Source organism: Bos javanicus, chromosome 20 (assembly GCF_032452875.1).
Source record: "Bos javanicus breed banteng chromosome 20, ARS-OSU_banteng_1.0, whole genome shotgun sequence".
Classification (NCBI taxonomy): Eukaryota; Metazoa; Chordata; class Mammalia; order Artiodactyla; family Bovidae; genus Bos; species Bos javanicus.
In genome coordinates this window covers 33,505,475-33,528,711 of record NC_083887.1, presented here as the reverse complement: position 1 = coordinate 33,528,711, position 23,237 = coordinate 33,505,475, and positions in this window count along the sequence as shown.

Sequence of the window (23,237 nt, the reverse complement as noted above, 5' to 3'; positions counted from 1 at the left end):
CTACTAGTTAGAAGCATTAAGTAGAAGGAATATTAAATTTAAAATATTTAATTGCAGTGCCATGGATTGACCTAGAGATTGTCATACTGAGTGAAGTAAGGGCACAGAAAGACAAATATATGATTCCTGTTATATGTGAAATCTAAAAAAAGAGTACAAATGAACTTAGTTACAAAACAGTAAGAGTCACAGATGTAGAAAACAAAGTTAGTTATCAGGGGATGAGGGGGGAATAAATTGGGAAATTGGGATTGACATATACATATTACTATGTGTAAAATAAATAACTAACAAGAACCTGTTGTATAGTACAAGGAACTCTCAATACGCTGTAATAGTCTATATGGGAAAATAATCTAAAATAAGTGAATATATGTATATGTGTAACTGATCCACTTTGCTGCATGCCTGAAACTAACACAGCACTGTGGATTAACTATATCCTAATTAAAAATAAAATCTAAGCGAAGTTTAATTAACTTTATGAGTGACCCTAAATATTAATAAAATGCCACGTTAAAGGAAAATATTGAAATTCAGGAAATTAATTTTAAATCTTCAGTTCAGTTCAGTCGCTCAGTCGTGTCCGACTCTTTGCGACCCCATGAATCGCAGCACGCCAGGCCTCCCTGTCCATTACCAACTCCCGGAGTTCACCCAGACTCACGTCCATCGAGTCAGTGATGCCATCCAGCCATCTCATCCTCTGCTGTGCCCTTCTCCTTCTGCCCCCAATCCTTCCCAGCATCAGAGTCTTTTCCAACAAGTCAACTCTTCACATGAGGTGGCCAAAGTACTGGAGTTTCAGCTTTAGCATCATTCCTTCCAAAGAAATCCCAGGGCTGATCTTCAGAATGGACTGGTTGGATCTCCTGCAGTCCAAGGGACTGTCAAGAGTCTTCTCCAACACCACAGTTCAAAAGCATCAATTCTTCGGTGCTCAGCCTTCTTCACAGTCCAATTCTCACATCCATACATGACCACTGGAAAAACCATAGCCTTGACTAGATGGACCTTTGTCAGCAAAGTAATGTCTCTGCTTTTCAATATGCTATCTAGGTTGGACATAACTTTCCTTCCAAGGAGTAAGCGTCTTTTAATTTCATGGCTGCAGTCACCATCTGCAGTGATTTTGGAGCCCAGAAAAATAAAGTCTGCCACTGTTTCCACTGTTTCCCCATCTATTTCCTATGAAGTGATGGGACCGGATGCCATGATCTTCATTTTCTGAATGTTGAGCTTTAAGCCAACTTTTTCACTCTCCACTTTCACTTTCATCAAGAGGCTTTTTAACCTCTTCACTTTCTGCCATAAGGGTGGTGTCATCTTCATATCTGAGGTTATTGATATTTCTCCCGGCAATCTTGATTCCAGCTTGTGTTTCTTCCAGTGCAGCTTTTCTCATGATGTACTCTGCATATAAGTTAAATAAACAGGGTGGCAATATACAGCCTTGACGAACTCCTTTTCCTATTTGGAACCAGTCTGTTGTTCCATGTCCAGTTCTAACTGTTGCTTCCTGACCTGCATACAGATTTCTCAAAAGGCAGGTCAGGTGGTCTGGTATTCCCATCTCTTTCAGAATTTCCCATAGTTTATTGTGATCCACATAGTCAAAGGCTTTGGCATAGTCAATAAAACAGAAATAGATGTTTTTCTGGAACTCTCTTGCTTTTTCCGATCCAGTGGATGTTGGCAATTTGATCTCTGGTTCCTCTGCCTTTTCTAAATCCAGCTTGAACATCTGGAAGTTCACGGTTCATATATTGCTGAAGCCTGGCTTGGAGAATTTTGAGCATTACTTTACTAGCGTGTGAGATGAGTACAATTGTGCGGTAGTTTGAGCATTCTTTGGCATTGCCTTTCTTTGGGACTGGAATGAAAACTGACCTTTTCCAGTCTTGTGGCCACTGCTGAGTTTTCCAAATTTGCTGGCATATTGAGTGCAGCACTTTCACAGCATCATCTTTCAGGATCTGAAATAGCTCAACTGGAATTCCATCACCTCCACTAGCTTTGTTCGTAGTGATGCTTTCTAAGGCCCACTTGACTTCACATTCCAGGATGTCTGGCTCTAGGTCAGTGATCACACCATTGTGATTATCTGGGTCGTGAAGATCTTTTTGTACAGTTTTTCTGTGTATTCTTGCCACCTCTTCTGGATATCTTCTGCTTCTGTTAGGTCCATACCATTTCTGTCCTTTATCGAGCCCATCTTTGCATGAAATGTTCCCTTGGTATCTCTAATTTTCTTGAAGAGATCTCTAGTCTTTCCCATTCTGTTGTTTTCCTCTATTTCTTTGCATTGGTCGCTGAAGAAAGCTTTCGTATCTCTTTTTGCTATTCTTTGGAACTCTGCATTCAGATGCTTATATCTTTCCTTTTCTCCTTTGCTTTTCGCTTCTCTTCTTTTCACAGCTAGTTGTGAGGCCTCCTCAGACAGCCACTTTGCTTTTTTGCATTTCTTTTCCATGGGGATGGTCTTGATCCCTGTCTCCTGTACAATGTCACAAACCTCATTCCATAGTTCATCAGGCACTCTATCTATCAGATCTAGGCCCTTAAATCTATTTCTCACTTCCACTGTATAATCATAAGGGATTTGATTTAATTTTAATTTAATTTAATTTTAAATTTAATTTTAATTTAACTTAATTTAAATTTAATTTTAAATCTACTTAAATATAAATTATTTTTAAATCTACTTAATTAAACTTAGAAATAAAATAATGAGTTTTATAAGTTGAATTAAGAGCCCTGATTTTTGAATTTGTAACTTTTATAAAATTAATATTGGTTGTAAGTATTAAAATAGCCTCTTGTCTTTTCTGGGGGAAAAAACCCCAAAATTGTCTTCAAAGACACCTACAAAGAAATCCCACTAACAAACAGGTGAGAAATGATCTTTTGAAAGAAATAATCCCTGAGAACATTCTCATACTGCAATAGGCATCCTTCATTTGTTTGCACATGTATTAAATAATCAACATGGAGCATTTAGAGTGTGTTCAACCTCTCTCAAGATTTCTGCAAAGGTGAAGAAAGAAATAGAGGACAGTGCATATGAATTTTGGCAGGCAAAAAAGCGTAACTAGTTCATAACTACAAAATATTTGGTGTAAAAGTGAAGTTTCTCACTGAAAATAAATTTTTTGTTGTTTAAACATCTAAAATGAGCAGAAAAGTACTGTTTTTAAAAGCTTTTCTCCATATCCTTCAAGATTAATTCCTGTAGAATACAACTTGTTGGGTAATTGTCACCAACAGACTGTATCTATCTGGGGTTAATGATACGTATAGGGTACATTCAAACTGGACAATCTGAGGAGAGTTTAATAAAGGGACTATTTATAAAGGGTTAGGCCAGATGTAAAAACAGCGCAAAGGACTGGATCTAGTAAAAGCAAGACACATCATTACTCCAAGGTCTGAAGGGAAATGGGAGGGTGTGCTTTCCCCAGCAGAAGAGCTGTGTGGGAAGGGTCTTGGGTCTGGGTGGTTGCAGTGATCCATGGGGAGGTGTCTCAGGTGATGAGTATCTATTCCTACTTCTGATGTGCCAGTGTTCTCCCCCTTGACTGGCCTAACCAAAAAACAGAACAAGGAGCTCACCTAGGCTATTCATATAGGTCAGTCTTTTAGGGTTCAGAGCAGGGTGGAAGATGGATCAGATCAGATCAGTCGCTCAGTCGTGTCCAACTCTTTGCAACCCCATGAATCGCAGCACGCCAGGCCTCCCTGTCCATCAACAACTCCCGGAGTTCACTCAGACTCACGTCCATCGAGTCAGTGATGCCATCCAGCCATCTCATCCTCTGTCGTCCCCTTCTCCTCTTGCCTCCAATCCCTCCCAGCATCAGAGTCTTTTCCAATGAGTCAACTCTTTGCATGAGGTGGCCAAAGTACTGGAGTTTCAGCTTTAGCATCATTCCTTCCAAAGAAATGCCAGGGATGATCTCCTTCAGAATGGACTGGTTGGATCTCCTTGCAGTCCAAGGGACTCTCAAGAGTCTTCTCCAACACCACAGTTTAAAAGCATCAATTCTTCAGCACTCAGCCTTCTTCACAGTCCAACTCTCACATCCATACATGACCACAGGAAAAACCATAGCCTTGACTAGATGAACCTTTGTCGGCAAAGTAATGTCTCTGCTTTTGAAAATGTTATCTAGGTTGGTCATAACTTTCCTTCCAAGGAGTAAGCATCTATTAATTTGATGGCTGCAGTCACCATCTGTAGTGATTTTGGAGCCCAGAAAAATAAAGTCTGACATTGTTTCCACTGTTTCCCCATCTATTTCCCATTAAGTGATGGGACTGGATGCCATGATCTTCGTTTTCTGAATGTTGAGCTTTAAGCCAACTTCTTCACTCTCCACGTTCACTTTCATCAAGAGGCTTTTGAGTTCCTCTTCACTTTCTGCCATAAGGGTGGTATCATCTGCATATCTGAGGTTATTGATATTTCTCCTGGCAATCTTGATTCCAGCTTGTGTTTCTTCCAGTCCAGCGTTTCTCATGATGTACTCTGCATATAAGTTAAATAAACTGGGTGACAATATACAGCCTTGACGAACTCCTTTTCCTATTTGGAACCAGTCTGTTGTTCCATGTCTAATTCTAACTGTTGCTTCCTGACCTGCATACAGATTTCTCAAAAGGCAGGTCGGGTGGTCTGGTATTCCCATGTCTTTCAGAATTTTCCAGTTTATTGTGATCCACACAGTCAAAGGCTTTGGCATACAGAGGGGCAAATAGAAGGTACTCAAAAGATACCTTTCTCATTGCATTCTTCCTTTTTTCCTCTTGTTTACATTCTTCTATTTATTTATCAAAAATCTATTATCTGTGAGTCATTGGACTCAGAGCTGAGAAGACAGAAAACAGAATGAGAATTCTGCTATAGTTGTGAAATCCCATACATCTGTGTTTCCTCCCTATTGTGAAACGGTAAGTTCATTATACATGATTTTGAAACTTCAAAAACAAAGAAGAAAGGAACATAAAAGTAACCTGTAACCTCATGACTCAGAATAACTACTAGAACAGTCCTTTAACTCACTAATAATATTTTCATGTACTTTTCCTATGTCTGTGTATTTACAGGCAGCATTCTATTTCATTTTTGAGTCTGCACCAGGGTTGAGGTGGCAAAGTCAAACACAGTGTTAGGGGCAGGCAATGTAAACAGCATGAAATACTGGTTTTCCAGATGTCTTAAGAAAGTCTGCATTCAGGACATATAATATAGTTGAAGGGTATTATTGTATAATGCACAAGTCTGTTTTCAGTCAAACGCCAAAATTCAGAACCATTTGTTAATATGTGTAAAGTCAAGGGCCAGCAGCCCTCTGTGGGGACCCACTGTAGTGGTCCAGAAACCCCATTCTGGGCAGGTTGCTTGGAGCCAGGGACTCAGCACGTTAGGGGTTCAGAGCTGGGCCAGTCTTTCCCATGTGTGGGAGCCTCTGCCCTGCAATTGGCCTGGCTGAGACTTTCTCCCAGTTGCACTCTCGTCTGATGCTCTTCCTCCTCCGTCCCCCTTCCTTCTCTCTTTCCTCGAAGTGTGAGGCTCTCCCCGCCCCTTCCTGATCCCTTCTCCCTTTCTGTGTCACAGACTTCTCATGGACTTGAATTTCATCTTAGCATCTGCTTCCTGGACCTGAACTGACACAAGCTATGAAATATTTGTAAAAAAATATTTCCTTTTTTCCCCCAATGTTCAAGCTCTCTTGGACACCCCTCCTTCCCCCCTCTCCTTTTGTGAGGGAGCAGACCCAGGGAAACTTCTCTACAGTGCTTGAGAGTCTGCTTCAAAAGGGAAAAATGTTTTGACTCTTTTATCTCCTTTAGGACTTTACTGGACATTAATTTTGGATATGGAGAGATTTTAAAATATTTATTTTTTGAGAGATTTTTTAAAACAAGAACTTTGCATGCATATATGTTTCATCTGTTGCGAGGTGTCAGTAAGCACTCTTCCTAGCTTGATGACAAAACAGAATGGTTCATAATTTACTATTCTCCTTTGTAGTCAACAAGAAAGAAGAAAAAAAAAATTAAAGATATGTTGCATGCTGCAAAATTGCTTTAGTTTCCCAAGACCTCTTGCAACATCGGTCAAAGATCAGTAAGGTAAGAACTGAGACATGGCCCCTTGCATCGTGTGGTTATTGTCAGTACAGCTTTAGGGAGAAAAAGGCACAGAAGCCAGGCTGGGGAGGGTCAGATGTGAATGGAAAGCGAGGAAGTGGACTCTTCAAGAAATTTGATTGATAAGGAAAGTGCGGCATCTACAAGGTCAAGAAAATGTTTTCTTCCTCTATTCTTTCTCCCCTCCCCCCTTTCTTCTCTTCTCCCTTCTTTTCCCTTCTCCTCCTCATTCTTCTTCTAATTCACTTTTTTTTTAAGTCCAGGGTAATATAATATTTGGGCTTCCCTGATGGCTCAGTGTTAAAATAAACCTGTCTGCCAAAGCAGGAGACATGGGTTTGATCCTTGGGTCGGGAAGATCCCCTGGAGAAGGAAGTGGCAGCCACCCCAGTATTCTTGCCTGGGAAATCCCATGAACAGAGGAGCCTGGCAAGCTACATACAGTCCATAGGGTTGCAAAAGACTTAGTGACTAAACAACAGCAACGATGTAATATTTGGCAAAAAGTTCAAACATGTAGAAATGTATGATGTAGAAAGTCCCTTGTAATTCCACCCCCTGGATAGTAAGAGTTCTTAATATTGTCTGCACATTAGAATCACCAGGGGAGGTTTTAAAAACTTCTAATGCTGAGCCCATGTACATGTGTGCGCTTAGTCGCTCAGTCAAGTCAGACTCTTTGTGATCCCATGTATTACAGCCCGCCAGGCTCCTCTTTCCATGCATTGCCGGGGGATTCTTTACCAATTGAGCCACCAGGGAAGCCCAATGTTGAGCCCATATTCTGTGTCAAGGGTACCGAGATTTCTGGGAGTGGCACCCAGATACTAGCATTCTTTAAAGCTCTCTAGGTAACACTCTCAAGGTTGAGAACCACTGCTACAAGTGTGGTCTGTGAACTTGTGGCATCAGCCTTAGCATTCAGGAGAACCTCAGCTCTGCAGCCTCTCTACCTACTGAATGCTAATCTACATGCTAGCAATATCCCTTTATATTTCACATGCACAATTTTTTTTTTTTACATTATGGTAAATGTAAACAATATAGTTAATTTTTAAAAATTGAAGTTTAGTTGATTTACAATGTTGTGTCAGTTTTTGGTATACAGCAAAGTGATTCATATATATATGTGTGTGTGTGTGTGTGTGTGTGTGTGTGTGTGTATATATATATGTATATATATATATATATTCTTTTCCATTATAAGTTATTACAGAACATTGAGTATAGTTCCCTGTACTGTAAGAAGGTCCCTGTTGTTTATCTATTTTATATATAGCAGTGTGTGCATGTGTTAATCCCAACCTAATTTATCCCTTCCTCCCCTTTCCCCTTTGGTAACCATAAGTTTGTTTTCTATGCCTGCATATCTATTTCTGTTCTGTAAATACATTTATTTGTCTTTCATATGCACAATAAAAACTGAGCAGCACTTTTGAGAGAAAGATCACTAAAGGAAGACTTTTTTTTTAAAGGTGGTATGAACTCATGCTTACAGACTGAGAGGAAGAATCTGTGCAAGGGAAGAATAGAAGGTGCAAGACAAAATGTCGTAATTGGTAGGGCAATGTCCCAGAAGCAGAGAGAGAGAATTGGCAGGCTGTGGGTGAACAATGAACTTTGAAAAGGGAGTTTGTCTTCTTGGGATGCTGGAAGGAAGAGGGAATGGATGGCAGCGGTAGGTTTGAGTTGGGAGGGAAGCAGGAAGTTGTTACGTGTTGGCTCCCGAGGCCTTTGTTTCTGCTTTCCCCAGGGAAGTGAGAGGAGAGGCCATCTGTGAGAAACAAATGGGGCAAAAAGGGATAACGACTGTTGAAGCCCTGCTATGTGCCACAAGGGGTTGTTGTGGTTTAGTTGCTAAGTGGTTTACATACCAAAGCATATTTAGCCTGCCCTATGCCAGTCCTGTTGTTCCGTGTCCAGGCATCTCGTCCCATCACTTCATGGGAAACAGATGGGGAAACAGTGTCAGACTTTATTTTTCTGGGCTCCAAAATCACTGCAGATGGTGATTGCAGCCATGAAATTAAAAGACATTTACTCCTTGGAAGGAAAGTTATGACCAACCTAGATAGCATATTCAAAAGCAGAGACATTATTTTGCTAACAAAGGTCCATCTAGTCAAGTCTGGTTTTTCCAGTGGTCATGTATGGATGTGAAAGTTGAACTGTGAAGAAAGCTGAGCACCAAAGATTTACTGCTTTTGAACTGTGGTGTTGGAGAAGACTCTTGAGAGTCCCTTGGACTGCAAGGAGGTCCAACCAGTCCATTCTAAAGAAGATCAGTCCTGGGTGTTCTTTGGAAGGACTGATGCTAAAGCTGAAACTCCAATACTTTGGCCACCTCATGTGAAGAGTTGACTCATTGGAAAAGACCCTGATGCTGGGAGGGATTGGGGGCAGGAGGAGAAGGGGACGACAGAGGATGAGATGGCTGGATGGCATCACTGACTCGATGGATGTGAGTCTGAGTGAACTCCGGGAGTTGGTGATGGACAGGGAGGCCTGGCGTGCTGCGATTCATGGGGTCGCAAAGAGTCGGACACGACTGAGCAACGGAACTAAACTGATGCCAGTCCTGTTCTACAGAGGGCCCAACACTACTCTGCTGGCTTCTCCTTTGTTCAGTCTCTATACATCTATCCTGAGGTTACCTCTCTATTTCTTCACTCCTTTGTTGACATCACTTAGTCCCCTGACAGTAGATGATATCTAACAACTCTGTCTGTACACCCCACCACCTTTCTAGTCCTAACCTATATTGTGAACTACATCCAGTTGTTTATTCAACATTTCTATAACATGCCTGATAGAAATCTCAAACTTAGAACTCTTTCCAAATTGGCAGCCCCCACAGTCCCATCGCCCAATTGTAATAATGCCAAAACCTAGAACTTGTGGTACTTCATCTTCCCTCCACCCCAAATCACCCCTCCCCTCTCAAATCATCACCATAGTATTCTGAGCCCATCCAGTTTTCTAAGATCGCCATTCCCACCAGTCCTATCTAAGCCACCATCACCTCTATGTGGACTACTGCAGTATCATTCTGCCTGCCCTCTCTGCTTCTACTGCTGCTGCCCTGCAACCCAGTCTCTGCATTTCATCCAGAGTGATGCATGTGTGTATATACATGGCAATTTAAAACATATGCACAAACAGAGTAGCATCACCAACCCCCTTAATCTTACAGCAACTCCAAGAATTATCAATAACTTGCCAATTTGGCTTTATCTATCTCTCTACCTCAGTTTTTCTTTTTTAAATGAAGCATTTAAAAGTAAATTTAAGATGCCACATTATTTCAGGCATGCATATTTCAGTAGATATCTCTAACAGAGGAGGATTTTAAAAACTAAAACCAGAATGTTCATGATATTCTCAGGGCTGCACACATTTATACATTTTATTTTATTTAATCTTCATAACAGTCTTGCAGGGACGGCATTATTCATGATTTCACCTACAGATAAATGTAGATTTAGAGTATACTGGCCCAAAGGGCTGAAATCTGAAGCAAGAGTTCTCAAATTCCCTGTCCATCCACCACAACTTCTCTTTCCTAAGAGTGAGGGCCCCTCTACTGATTCCTTATTGCCTTACATCTCATGATCTTGCACCATTTTAAGAAAAAAGAAAACAGAAATGCGAACAACCTGCAGCTTCAGATTTTACCAGCTTAAATTTTTCTCTGGAATTTAAGAAAAACATCATTATACTGCCATCTTCTGGATCTTTTGAATGCTAACACATCTACGACAATACAGATACTTAAAACCAGGTCTGCCCAACTCTTTGTATTCTAGGGCTGACGTATTAAACTTTATATTATTAAAATTATTTCTTTAGCTAATTGGAAACTTTTTTAAAAAACTTAATACATAGTGAATATAGAAGCTAAAAAGCAGGTGTAGTAGAAGTAAGTTATTTTTGCTTGTAGAGGATGGAGGCAAAAGTACATAGTTAAAATTTACAAGTTACTCGACCTCCACCTTTGGGCATTAATTTCAACCTTTTCCAATAACAGTTTTTAAAATTAACATTAATAGAGGTATTGGATAGAAAAGCAACTCTGTTGCTGGTGACAGTATAAATTATCAGTCTTTCGGGAAGGCAATTTGATTGCATAGGTAAAAATGTCCATAACTTAAAAAAAAATTTGTTCATTTACTTTGACTTTGATTTTATTTATTTTTTAATTGAAGGATAATTTCTTTACGGAATTTTATCGTTCTATGCCAAATATCAACATTAAATTTATTTTAATTGAAGGATACTTGCTTTACAGTACTGTGTGGGTTTCTACCAAACATTAACATGAATCAGCCATAGGTTTACCCATGTCCCCTCCCACTTGAACATCTCTCCCACCTCCCTCTATCTGTAACTTTTGAACCAGTAAATTTACTTTGGGAGTTCATCCTAAAGCATATTCTTGTTAATATATGCAAAGATGTATACATCAGATCAGATCAGTCGCTCAGTCGTGTCCAACTCTTTGTGACCCCATGAATCGCAGCACACCAGGCCTCCCTGTCCATCACCAACTCCTGGAGTTCACTCAGACTCACATCCATCGAGTCAGTGATGCCATCCAGCCATCTCATCCTCTGTCGTCCCCTTCTCCTCTTGCCCCCAATCCCTCCCAGCATCAGAGTCTTTTCCAATGAGTCAACTCTTCGCATGAGGTGGCCAAAGTACTGGAGTTTCAGCTTTAGCATCATTCCTTCCAGAGGAATCCCAGGGCTGATCTCCTTCAGAATGGACTGGTTGGATCTCCTTGCAGTTCAAGGGACTCTCAAGAGTCTTCTCCAACACCACAGTTCAAAAGCATCAATTCTTTGGCCCGCAGCCTTCTTCACAGTCCAACTCTCACATCCATACATGACCACAGGAAAAACCATAGCCTTGACTAGACGAACCTTTGTTGGCAAAGTAATGTCTCTGCTTTTGAATATGCTATCTAGGTTGGACATAACTTTCCTTCCAAGGAGTAAGTGTCTTTTAATTTTATGGCTGCAGTCACCATCTGTAGTGATTTTGGAGCCCAGAAAAATAAAGTCTGCCACTGTTTCCACTGTTTCTCCATCTATTTCCCATGAAGTGATGGGACCAGATGCCATGATCTTCGTTTTCTGAATGTTGAGCTTTAAGCCAACTTTTTCACTCTCCGCCTTCACTTTCATCAAGAGGCTTTTGAGTTCCTCTTCACTTTCTGCCATAAGGGTGGTGTCATCTGCATATCTGAGGTTATTGATATTTCTCCCGGCAATCTTGATTCCAGCTTGTGTTTCTTCCAGTCCAGCATTTCTCATGATGTACTCTGAATATAAGTTAAATAAACTGGGTGACAATATACAGCCTTGACGTCCTCCTTTTCCTATTTGGAACCAGTCTGTTGTTCCATGTCCAGTTCTAACTGTTGCTTCCTGACCTGCATACAGATTTCTCAAAAGGCAGGTCAGGTGGTCTGGTATTCCCATCTCTTTCAGAATTTTCCACAGTTTATTGTGATCCACATAGTCAAAGGCTTTGGCATAGTCAATAAAACAGAAATAGATGTTTTTCTGGAACTCTCTTGCTTTTTCCATGATCCAGTGGATGTTGGCAATTTGATCTCTGGTTCCTCTGCCTTTTCTAAAACCAGCTTGAACATCAGGAAGTTCACGGTTCACATATTGCTGAAGCCTGGCTTGGAGAATTTTGAGCATTACTTTACTAGCGTGTGAGATGAGTACAATTGTGCGGTAGTTTGAGCATTCTTTGGCATTGCCTTTCTTTGGGACTGGAATGAAAACTGACCTTTTCCAGTCTTGTGGCCACTGCTGAGTTTTCCAAATTTGCTGGCATATTGAGTGCAGCACTTTCACAGCATCATCTTTCGGGATTTGGAATAGCTCAACTGGAATTCCATCACCTCCACTAGCTTTGTTAGTGATGCTTTCTAAGGCCCACTTGACTTCACATTCCAGGATGTCTGGCTCTAGGTCAGTGATCACACCATTGTGATTATCTGGGTCATGAAGATCTTTTTTGTACAGTTCTTCTGTGTATTCTTGCCATCTCTTCTTAATATCTTCTGCTTCTGTTAGGTCCATACCATTTCTGTCCTTTATCGAGCTCATCTTTGCATGAAATGTTCCTTTGGTGTCTCTCATTTTCTCGAAGAGATCCCTAGTCTTTCCCATTTTCTTGTTTTCCTCTATTTCTTTGCATTGATCGCTGAAGAAAGCTTTCTTATCTCTTCTTGCTATTCTTTGGAACTCTGCATTCAGATGTTTATATCTTTCCTTTTCTCCTTTGCTTTTCGCTTCTCTTCTTTTCACAGCTATTTGTAAGGCCTCCCCAGACAGCCATTTTGCTTTTTTGCATTTCTTTTCCATGGGAATGGTCTTGATCCCTGTCTCCTGTACAATGTCACGAACCTCATTCCATAGTTCATCAGGCACTCTATCTATCAGATCTAGGCCCTTAAATCTATTTCTCACTTCCATTGTATAATCATAAGGGATTTGATTTAGGTCATACCTGAATGGTCTAGTGGTTTTCCCTACTTTCTTCAATTTAAGTCTGAATTTGGCAATAAGGAGTTCATGGTCTGAGCCACAGTCAGCTCCTGGTCTTGTTTTTGCTGACTGTATAGAGCTTCTCCATCTTTGGCTGCAAAGAATATAATCAATCTGATTTTGGTGTTGATCATCTGGTGATGTCCATGTATAGAGTCTTCTCTTGTGTTGTGGGAAGAGGGTGTGGGTTATGACCAGTGCATTTTCTTGGCAAAACTCTATTAGTCTTTGCCCTGCTTCATTCCGTATTCCAAGGCCAAATTTGCCTGTTACTCCAGGTGTTTCTTGACTTCCTACTTTTGCATTCCAGTCTCCTATAATGAAAAGGACATCTTTTTTGGGTGTTAGTTCTAAAAGGTCTTGTAGGTCTTCATAGAACCGTTCAACTTCAGCTTCTTCAGCATTACTGGTTGGGGCATAGACTTGGATTACTGTGATACTGAATGGTTTGCCTTGGAAACAAACAGAGATCATTCTGTCATTTTTGAGATTGCATCCAAGTACTGCATTTCGGATTCTTTTGTTGACCATGATGCCCACTCCATTTCTTCTGAGGGATTCCTGCCCACAGTAGTAGATATAATGGTCATCTGAGTTAAATTCACCCATTCCAGTCCATTTCAGTTCGCTGATTCCTAGAATGTCGACATTCACTCTGCCATCTCTTGTTTGACCACTTCCAATTTGCCTTGATTCATGGACCTGACATTCCAGGTTCCTATGGAATATTGCTCTTTACAGCATCGGACCTTGCTTCTATCACCAGTCACATCCACAGCTGGGTATTCTTTTTGCTTTGGTTCCATCCCTTCATTCTTTCTGGAGTTATTTCTCCACTGATCTCTGGGCACCTACTGACCTAGGGAGTTTCTCTTTCAGTATCCTATCATTTTGCCTTTTCATACTGTTCATGGGGTTCTCAAGGCAAGAATACTGAAGTGGTTTGCCATTCCCTTCTCCAGTGGACCACATTCTGTCAAATCTCTCCACCATGACCTGCCCGTCTTGGGTTGCCCCACAGACATGGCTTAGTTTCACTGAGTTAGACAAGGCTGTGGTCCTAGTGTGATTAGATTGACTAGTTTTCTGTGAGTATGGTTTCAGTGCGTTTGCCCTCTGCTGCCCTCTTGCAACACCTACTGTCTTACTTGGGTTTCTCTTACTTTGGGTGTGGGGTATCTCTTCAGGGCTGCTCCAGCAAAGCGCAGCCATTGCTCCTTACCTTGGACGAGGGTTATCTCCTCACCGACGCCCTTCCTGACCTTAAATGTGGGATAGCTCCTCTAGGCCCTCCAGCGCCCGCTCGGCCACGGCTCCTTGGACGGCTCCCTGGCCTCGGTCTGCGGTTGCTCCTCCCCGCCGCCGCCCCTGGCCTCGGGCGTCGGGGCGTGGGGTAGCTCCTCCCAGCCGCCGCCCCTGACCTCCGACGTGGGGTAACTCCTCTCGTCGCCGCCCCTGTATACATCAGATGTATAAAATCTTGTTTATAAAGTACTAAAAAAAAAATAGTCTTTAAATGATTCTACTACACCTAGGCAATGTGGTTCTATGAAAGTGTTTAAAAATAATGGGGTAGCAGGACTTTCCTGGTGGTTCAGTGATTAAGACTCTTTGTTGCCAATGCAGGGGATGTGAGTTTGATCCCTGATGGGAGAACTAAGTTCCCATGTGCTGAGTGGTGTGGCCAAAAAGTAAAAACTAAAGAATAAACAATGGTGTCGTTCTAAATATACCAGTTATAATAACTGATATTATAAGAGGCTTGTAAAAAATATTTTGGCCTAGAACTGGAAGATTCAATGCAAATTTAGTACTCTTTTTTTAAACAGATGTGTATGTAGCAAACCAAACCAAAAATTACGTTTGGATTTCTGACCCTAGAAGAGTGATACACTCACCTTTTAAAAAATGGAACATGAAGCAATAAAGTCCTCAATATTAGTTTCATAATCTAGGGTACAATAAATAAGATAAAGATAATTTGAGTGTAAGTTATACTTTTGTGGTTTCTACCCCAAAATTTAAAGCAACAGAAAGGAAAACTTAGTGCTCTGTGAAGTCCATACCGTGAAGCTAAGTTTACAGGGTAATGTCTTTTTACTTATCTTTATTATTTAATAATAAAATATTCTCTAAGCATAGTACTCATGACTGGGATTTATCAAGTCTCTTCTATGTGCTAAGTGTCCTAAATGTTACCATGTGAGAAGTCAGTTTATTTTCTTCATGACTCTGGAAAGACAGTATACAGATAATATTTCTATTTAATGAAATCCAGAGTGAAGAAAGTTAAGTGAGTTAAGTTAAGCACTTGGTCAAATCAGGAATTGAGTCCAAATATTCTCAGTTGGCGGAGAAGGCAAAGGCAACCCACTCCAGGACTCTTGCCTGGAGAACCCCAAGGATGGAGGAGCCTGGTAGGCTATAGTCCATGGGGTCGCTAAGAGTCAGACAGGACTAAGCGACTTCACTTTCACTTTTCACTTTCATGCACTGGAGAAGGAAATGGCAACCCACTCCAGTGTTCTTGCCTGGAGAATCCCAGGGACCGGGGAGCCTCGTGGGCTGCTATCTATGGGATCGCACAGAGTCGGACACGACTGAAGCGACTTAGCAGCAGCAGCATTCTCAATTGGGCTGCAGTGTGCTCTGGGAAAACCTGATGAGTGGATGAAGAGTGAAGTGGCTACTGCTGTTTGACCAAGGACCACTTTGCTAGCAAAATGCCTCTGGTGCTGTGTGTACTTGTGTTCCTGCTAAGAAAACCCCTGCTTGCAGTTATCCCTAGGCAAGGTAAAGGGCTCAAGCATGGAAATATCTGTTGACACTTGTCATGCTGTCCTTGCAGAAGGAACGTATCTCCTTGAGAAGATAGAATATACAATCCCCTCTGCCTTTGTACAAGGAGTCAGCAGTAATCTGTCTGCTCGTGTGTTGTAGCTTCATTCACTTGATTGAACCACACTGCAGTCTTGAAGATCAGATGTGATGCTGCAGTCAAGAAAGTCCTGGTTTGTTTGTTTTAAAATATTTATTCATTTATTTGGCTGCACCAGGTCTTAGTTAATAGCATGTGGGATCTTAGATCTCTGTTAGGGCATGCAGGATCTTTGAGCATGTGAGGTCTAGTTCCCTGACTAGGGATTCAACCCGGGCCCCCTGCATTGGAAACATGGAGTCTTAATCTTTTTTTTTTTTTTTTGCCACACCACACATCACGCATGATCTTATTTCCCCCACCAGGGATTGAACCCTCACCCCCTGCAGTGGAAGCTTGAAGTCTTAACCACTGGACTGCCAGGGAAGTTCCAATTTTTAACCGTTTTTATTCAGACATAATTGATATAAGTTACTGTATAAATTTAAGATGTGAAGCATAATTGTTTGACTTATACCCATTATGAAATGATTATCACAAAAAATATAGTGAACACCATCATCTCCTACAGATACAAAATAAAATAATAAGAAAAAACATTTTCTTCTTGTAACCAAAACTCTTAAAATTTACTCTTTTAACAACCTTCATATATAATATACTGCTGCTACTGCTGCTAAGTCGCTTCAGTCGTGTCCAACTCTGTGCGACCCCATAGACGGCAGCCCACCAGGCTCCCCGTCCCTGGGATTCTCCAGGCAAGAACACTGGAGTGGGTTGCCATTTCCTTCTCCAATGCATGAAAGTGAAAAGTGAAAGGGAAGTCGCTCAGTCGTGTCCGACTCTAAGCGACCCCATGGACTGCAGCCTACCAGGCTCCTCTGTCCATGGGATTTTCCAGGCAAGAGTACTGGAGTGGGGTGCCATTGCCTTCTCCATCCCCTAACTCTGGTAACTACAAATTTGATCTCTTTTTCTATGAGTTCTCTTGTTGTTTGTTCTTGAAGTGTAATTTACCTTTGTTAGTTCCTGGTGTACAGCACGTGATCTGATATTCTATACATTTCAAAATCAATACCATGACAAGTTTAATTCCCATCTGTCCAACTGTCACTATACGAAGATAGTGAATGACCTGTTTAATCATGGCATCAGGGTGGGATGGAGGAGGAGGTAATGCCATAGTGGGAGCTTTGAGACACAGGATTGTTGGTATCACTGGCTCAATCCTGGCACAAACTGAAAGGCTAATATGCTGCTTCATTTCTTTTCCATATCTTTTTCTTTCCCTTCTTTTCTCTTGCCTTTAATATAGTCAGTATTCTTTTCAAGTAGGACTTTTAAATTGCCCAGATTAGGGGTGGATGGTTTGAAGCAAAGAATGGGTTGTTAAAGCCATAATTTCAGGTGTCATGAGAGATGAATATTGGGATTAAGGGTATATGGAAAATATGCCTGAAAATTGACATGGGGGAATTTTTTTTTGTTGAAAGAGAAGTGAAAAACAAAAAGGCAGAAGACAGAGGCTGGGGCACATGGAAAAGTCTAGGCAGTGACCTGCTGTTGCCACTAATTCACAAAAACACTGCTTTAATGCATTGAATCTATCTTTGAAGAATCAGGCTTAATAGCTCCTTTCAATGCCTGGGAGCTTACATCATCAGTGGCATTTTTTCCCATATATTTTTGAAAGATGCTCTCATATGGAATATAAAATGGTTTAGAAATTCAGTTTTATTTATGAGCAGCGTCATATTTTCTATACTCTTGCTGAAGAAACTTAGGGTAAATGGAGGGTCGAGTTAATCATTTTTTTTTTTTTAACCAAAAGTGCACATCACTCAGCAGAGCACTTAGTTGTTATGAGATTGAAAAAAAGTTCCTCCAGCATGAGGTGTGGGGAACTTGTTGGATTAGAAAGGATAGTAAGCTTTCTTCTTGAAATAGGCTTTATCAATCTACTTTATTATACTTTATTGGGGTCATTCATCAATAATGAATCAAACACTAGGCAAAACTTTTCCTGAGAGAGTTAGAAACTCTCTGGTTGGAGCTGAACCCTGGGATCTGGGGTTGTGTCTATGAATGCTATTTATTCTGCAAAATTCTCTGAGCACCTTCCATGGGCCCAAATGCAAAGCACTGCTGGGTCCTGAAAATGTACTTGTTTGGGGCCCATGTAAATATCTCTGCTGGAACAAGGGCCACATAATCACTCCACTATGCAGCACTTTATTGTAGAGGGAGTGGGGATGCGCTTTCACGGATTGCAGGATTTTTTCTAAGCAGAGTTTTTAAGACTAATGAAGGTTGGCTCCTCAGGTTCTAGCTGTGAGTGAACAAGTTGGAGTGTGGTTGACAGTTGGTGAAGGTGGCTTGGTTAGAAGCTTGCAGAGCTCACCTGTGGTAACAAAGGATCTCGAGACTATTTGGGCATGGATGCTGGTAAGTATGTGGATGCACAGTGGGAGTGTGTAGAAGTCCTTTTAAATGGTTTTTTTTTTTTTTCCAATGAAATAAGGAGGCCATTGATTAAGAACAGATGTGAGATAAGTATGAGGGTGAAAGTAAGGATGAAATACTTATCCATAAGTCTTCCAGTGGAAGAATTCTTGGATTCTTTCAGCCTAAGGCAATGGCACCCCACTCCAGTACTTTGCCTGGAAAATCCCATGGACCGAGGAGCCCGGTAGGCTGCAGTCCATGGGGTTGCTCAGAGTTGGACACGACTGAGCGACTTCACTTTCACTTTTCACCTTCATGCATTGGAGAAGGAAATGGCACCCACTCCAGTATTCTTGCCTGGAGAATCCCAGGGACGGGGGAGCCTGGTGGGCTGCCGTCTATGGGGTCACACAGAGTCGGACACGACTGAAGCGACTTAGCAGCAGCAGCAGCAGCAGCAGCAAGTTACACTTATCAGTTTTCCCCATTGTACCTCGTATCTATCTCTAGCATCCCAATGATCAATATTAGATAGAAATCAGTATAGAAGATTCAAGATAAGATGAACAAGAGATGAATGTCATAGGGAACTGACATGCAAGACAAACACTGGTCAAGCTCGGTATTGATTCTGCTAAGCTCTATGAAGCTAAGAGAGAGCTCTGTTTCTGCCACTTAAAATCTTGTTAGCATCAACTCACCAATCTTTACATCCATCCCAGTGCCCCTAGTTTCAGGGCTGAGGGTTGAGACAGAGGCTCTGTTCTTGTCTAGAATGCCTGCCTGAGAGTATTCTGAACTAATTTACTGTGATAGGCATCCAGGGATTCTGGAGATCAAAAAGACTCAGTATGGGTCCGAAGTTATTTTCTTTCTCTTCAGGGCTTCTAGTAGAGACATGTGAGGTAGAATTTCTAGGTACTGAATTAGGAGTATAAAGAAGCAGTATAGTATAACCAGAGAGAAAGCAGAGTACTTTGGTTCAGTGAGGGCATGTGGAAGTTTCTCTCGTGATTCAGTTGTCTCAGTGAGGTAAAGAAGAAAGATATGACCAGATACTGAGTTTGTGAAAAAAAAAAGTTTAGAAAAAGAAGTGTGAAATAGGGTGAATAGGACTAGGCAAAGTAGTGTGACTACCATTTAGCCCTGGAGGTTCATGGTCATCAATTTAAAGTAAGACCAGTCACAGGGTACAGGGGGAAAACAGGCAGAGTGAATTTAACAAGGGTTGTGATCTTGACGTATATTTCAGGGATAACTGATGGGGTGGGATGGCGGAGAATTGGCAAGGGTAGTTTTGATTGTAGGAATCCAAGAATTCTTACAGTGAAAGGTGGATAACTGTTCCTTCCGTCCAATCCTAAGAACATATAATTGTATTTCTTATATTTGCATAAAAGAAACATTGAAAGGACAGCCCAAGCAAATAGAAATTGTTACTTATACAAATGCTTACTAATAGGAGGGTAAGGAGACAGAGATGGAGTCTTTCCAATCCTTCACAAACTTTTCCCAAAAATAGAAAAGGAGGGAACATGTTCCTCTGTCTAGGAGGCCAGCATTACTCTGATATGAAAAACAGAGAGAGATATAATAAGAAAAGAAAGCTGCAGAGCTGTATCCCTTATCAGTATAGACACAAGTTTCCTCAAGAAAATACTAGTAACTGAATCTACCAAATATAAAAAGGATTATATACCATGGCCAAATGCGGGTTTATTCAGGAATGCAAGGTTAGTTCAACATATGAACATCAATCAAGGTAATAGATCATATTAAATGAATAAAGGACAGATAACCCACAATCTTCTCAACAGATGCAGAAAAAGCTTTTGAGGATGTGGAGAAATTAAAACTTTCATACATTGTTTGTGGGAATGTAAAATGACGCAGCTGTTTTTAAAAACCGTTTGGTAGTTCTTCAAAATGTTAAGCAAAGAGTTACCATATGACCCAGTAATTCTATACTTAGGAGTAGTCTCAAAAGACTTAGAGACATGTGTCCATATAAAACCTTCTATTGGAGTGTTCACAGCAGCATTATTTATAACAGCCTGAAAGTAAAACAACTCAAATGTCCATCAACTGATGAATGGATAAACAAAATACATCACAGCCATAGAATATTACTCATCCATAAAAAGGAATAAAGTACTGATACATACCATAACATGGGTGAATATTAAAAACATTATGCTAAGTGAAAAAGTGAGACACAAAAGCCACATATTGTATGATTCTATTTATGTAAAATATCAGAAAAGCAAATCCATGGAGGCAGAAAATATATTAGTGGTTTCCAGGAGCTAAAGGTTGTGGAAAATGGGAAGTGAATGCTAATGGTTACAGAACTTCTAAAACAGTGGTGATGGTTTCACACACAAGTGAATATTTTTTAAACCACTGAATTATACACTTTGAAAGGGTGAGTTGTAGTTCAGATGGTAAAGAATCTGCCTGCACCGCGGAGACTCGAGTTTGATCCTTGGTTCAGGAAGATCCCCTGGAGAAGGGAATGGCTACCCACTCCAGTATTTTTGCCTGGAGAATCCCATGTACAGAGGAGCCTGATGGGCTGCAGTCCATGGGGTCACAATGAGTCAGACATGACTAAGTGACTAACACTTTTAAGTAAGAATACTAGACAAGAATATGGAGTAAGAGAAATGGAGGGCTTAGCTATACATTAACAGTAGAAAAGAATGAAGGAATGTATAACTCAGAAGTACATTCTATAGAACTTGTTGACTAATTGGATGCGGGAGACAGAAGGAAGAGAAGAAAGTCTAGAATTATTCAGGGGTGCCTTATCACCTTGAATTGCACTGATATACTTATGTATTTCTCAAACTACTCTGCAGCTGCTAAGTCACTTCAGTTGTGTCCGACTCTGTGTGACCCCAGAGACGGCAGCCCACCAGGCTCCCCCGTCCCTGGGATTCTCCAGGCAAGAACACTGGAGTGGGTTGCCATTTCCTTCTCCACAAACTACTCTGGCACCCATTAAAATATGTGTTTCTCAAACTACTCTGGCCAAAAACACAGGGCCTATTCTGGGGAAGGAGAAGTAAAGGACACACTTTAGATAAAAATCAACTGTATGCCCATTTTCATGAGTCTGTTTTATACAGTTGAAGAGTGTTGCACAATTTCCCCAGTGAACTGAGAGGTTACTTTCTGTGTTGGCACAGTGTTGAAAGGCTACTTCTCAATTTGAGATTTCCCCACTTTAGTCTTTGGGCTTCCCTGGTAGCTCAGATGGTAAAGAATCTGCCTGAAATGCAGGAGACCTGGGTTTGATCCCTGGGTTGGGAAGATCCCCTGGAGGAGGGAATGGCAACCCACTCCAGCATTCTCACCTGGAGAATCCCTCGTACAAAGGAGCAGGCTATAGTCCATGGGGTTGCAAAGAGTTGGACACGACTGAGTAACACACACACACACACACACTTTATAGGCTTGATGGGAGAAGCCACTAACCTTTACTGACTTTATGTTAAGTGCTAAATGTTCTGTTGAGTTTTTCCTGATGTTTTCACATATGAGGTGCTCTCTTCATTTTGCCCTGCATTGAGCCACGTGTTTTGAAAATTCTTCTGGACAATAAAAACACTTACTAAAAGCACTTACTAACATAATTGGTTTCACTTTTTGCCTCATCAAAGTTATAATAATGCAACTGTCAGCTGGACTTTCTCGTTGGGTGAGCTGTGCCATCACTATCACAATGCTTGTTGCTTTAATTTCAACCTAAAGGAAAGGATCTCGATACTTGGTTAAGCCTGTACATTCTTATTTTAAATCATATCAACTTAGACCTGTAAAATAGCACTAGGTTCCCCAATGACTATTTTCACAGACCCATAAGAATCTAATGTCAGATAGCTGGTAGTCTCCCTGGAAATTGTTAGTCAGGTTCCTCTTGAACTGAGTTGATTTGATTGTTCTCAGGAAGTTTGGCACCCAAACTTAATATTATTGGAGGAATATCTTTGGATCAACTGTTTTGCTAAAATTTCTTTGGCTCACATGTGCTTATGCACATATTTAAGAAAAGAAAGTGTTAGTCCTGCAGTCATGTCCAACTCTTTGTGACTCCATCAACTGCAGTCCACCAGGCTCCTCTGTCCATGGAATTCTCCAGGTAAGAATTCTGGAGTAGGTTGCCATTTCCTTCTCCAGGGGATTTTCCCTACCCAGGGATCAAACCTGGGCCTCCTGCGCTGCAGGTGGATTCGTTACTATCTGAGCCACGAGGGAAGCCCCATATATATTTTAAAAAACTCACTTATTGCTCATCGCCTATGTGTGTTCAAGATGCTGCAGTGTGTATTTTATACATCCTGAATTTCATCGACCCTGCACTATCCTTTAAGTAAGAAAATTGAGGCTTAATAGAATAACACAGATAGCAAAGATAAAGCCTACATTTGAGACAAAATTTGACTGATACTCTTTCTGGCGAGCCACATTTTCTCCCAAGAAGCAGGCCCATACCAGTAGCTGAAAAACCAGCAGGAAGAGAGTGTAACTGATTTCTTTATGAATATGAGTAACTTATTATATATATATATGTGTGTGTGTGTGTGTGTGTGTGTGTGTGTGTGTGTAAGTGTATTTGTTTATCTGGCTGTGTTGGGTTTTAGTTGCAACCTGCAAACTCTTGGTTGTGGCTCTAGTTCCCAGAGCAAGGATTGAATCTGGGGCCCCTGCATTTCGAGCTCTTAGCCATTGGATCACCAGGAAAGTCCCTATATGTATATTTAAATACATACAATCATTGCCCTTCATGCATGTGCTCCCTGTTAAAGAGCATACACTGGAAACATGGTCACATAAATATCAAGGAAATATACCAGCAGTGCACTAAAGTGAAGATCTAGAAATCACTAGATCTGCCTTGGATCCAGATCATCCTTTTGGCCCTGGTGCCTGTGAACCATTTCAGTAAGATTCTTGTTTCTATCATGGCTGTGTGTATCCCCACCACATACCCCAGTTCCTTCAACCAAATGAATGAAGAAACAACCGTGGCACTGGTGATAAAGAACTTGCCTACCAATGCAGGAGACTTAAGAGACACGGCTTCAGTCTCTGGGTCAAGAAAGATCCCCTGAATGAGGGTGTGGCAACCCACTTCTGTGTTCTTCCCTGAAGAATCCCATGGACAAAGGAACTGGCGGGCTATGGTCCAC